The 2170-nt window shown below is 39.7% G+C and overlaps 1 pseudogene; it reads left to right on the top strand.

Annotated features, from left to right (window-relative positions):
- Nucleotides 1-1598: 1598 nt before the first annotated feature.
- Nucleotides 1599-2170, top strand: part of LOC103675975 — a 15360-nt pseudogene continuing 14788 nt past the window's right edge.

The raw sequence follows: 2170 nt of genomic DNA, 5'->3' as shown, positions 1-2170 counted from the left end.
AAAAAGAAAGAATTTCACTTGGGTTCACAATTTAACCAGTTAATGCTTACACCCTCATGGCCCCTTTATGTGTTAAATGGAATTTTATGACTATTTATAAGGGATATCCAGAGACCCAATAGCTCAAACTTCCCTGGCAGAAAGAGAGGGAGAGAGAAAGAGAATGAGAGATGATAGATGATTGATAGATGATAGATAGATGATAGATAGATAGATAGATAGATAGATAGATAGATAGATGATAGAGATAGATAGATAGATAGATAGATAGATAGATAGATAGATAGATAGAGGATAGATATAGAGAGATAGATAAAGAGACAGATAATGAGCTCTCCGAGGATAATAAAAATAAGGAGGGCCACTTTGGTCAAAAACAAGAAGAGCAGTATCCCCTAAAATTGAGAACAGAACAGAAAATCTTGAGACTATCGCACAGGATCCAGTCAAACATTCTAACAAGTTCTGACATTGTTTGTGCACCTGAGAAGAAGTAGTCATGCCAGATCCCAGTACACAAATAGTCCAGTAATTAAAATGACTTTTTCATCCTTTTTTAAAATGGCAAAATTTTTTCCATCTTATATTAGTCAAAGGATACCTGTCCTTGTTGATTTTCCTAAACCGCACTTGAGCTGTTTGGGTAATTAGCCCATGACTGTGACTGAGAACCAGTCAAGAGGGAAAAAAAGGTAAAAATAAGTTGGGGGTTCAACCTCCCACTTTTGTTAGGTAGACACAGCCTTTGAATCAATAGGTATAACATATTCAGAAGAATTTTCAGTAAACATCCTAGAGCTCTAATAGGAGCTATGCAACGTACAGAGATCTCCCACCACTATTAAAATCATTTTCTCATCATCAGAATTGGAGGATAAGTATCTTCAACGAGGTGCAGAAGCAATTATGCAAAGGAGTATTTTCAGGAAATAAAATACATCTCTTTATCAGAACTAAGGAAATAAATGAGCTGTATAAATACAGGTGCAGATTTACATAAATAACTGCAAAGAAATGCCCAAAATTCTTCAATCAAGAAAAGATGCTATTTTGTAACCAATGGATTGCAAATATTTATTATGCACCTACTCTATGCCATGTTGGTCCTTCGAGGGCAAATCAAATACAGAAAACAGTGATGGAAAAGACAGTCAGGGGCGCCTGGGTGGCTCAGTCAGTTAAATGTCCCACTCTTGATTTCAGCTCAGGTCATGATCTCAGGGTTGTGAAATCAAGCTCCATGTTAGGTTCCATGCTGGACGTAGAACCTGCTTAGGATTCTCTCTCTCCCTCTCCCTTTGCTCTCCTCCCCCCACCCCACCCCCAGTTCATGTGCTCTCTCTCTCTCTTTCTCAAAAAAAACCAAAAAGGACAGTCAGTTGCTCAAAGCCTACTTAGTTTGTGAATTCTTCCTGATTAAATCTGTCTGTGTGAGGAAATAAACATTACTGAACCCCTGTGATGTGCCAGACACACTAAGTGTTGGGGGTATAAACATAAATGAGAGGCAGTCCCTGCTACAGAAGAAATCACGGTCTAATGGGAGGGGGACAACAGCTCTTACCCTCTAACGTGCTAAGCTATATAGCAGCATGACGATGACGGACATGGTACTAACACAACCAATTCACATATCAGTTCAGTTTGAGTTTATTTTAACATTAGGTGCAGTCGATTTGGAGTGCAAGAACTTCATTTCATCTCCATCATCCCACCTGGAACTCAATCTCTCTAACCCTCGTAGGACCGTTCTCCATAGCATTGATAGCCTGAAAGAAAGACGTCATTCTTTCACAGTACAGACATATTGTTCTGGGCGTGTGCCTACCACAGACTGTGTTTGCAATCCCAGGTCCACAACCATGGAATTCCCAGGTACTGTGTTCCCTTCGTGATAAAATACGCAAACTGCTTTTGGCTATTTTAAATTTCTCATTTCCACTGAAAGCATTCCATCTCTTAAATCTAAACACATCACATCCCAGTTGCAAGTTTTTCTCTTCATGTATTCTGCAATCTCTTACTTTCATTGATACCTACAGTCAACCTCAGAGAACCTGCCTTATCTTCTTCCCTTTCTCTCCCCTTCCTGCTCTCAGTCTCAGGTCTATCCCTTCAAATATTCTCCTGTTAACATCCATGGCCTTTGCCCTTGTCGATCTCTCTTCCG

This window comes from Ursus maritimus, unplaced genomic scaffold (assembly GCF_017311325.1).
Source record: "Ursus maritimus isolate PB19 unplaced genomic scaffold, ASM1731132v1 scaffold_11, whole genome shotgun sequence".
In the NCBI taxonomy this organism is placed as follows: Eukaryota; Metazoa; Chordata; class Mammalia; order Carnivora; family Ursidae; genus Ursus; species Ursus maritimus.
Note: the sequence above shows the minus strand (reverse complement) of the source record. Positions and strands in the feature narration are given on the sequence as shown.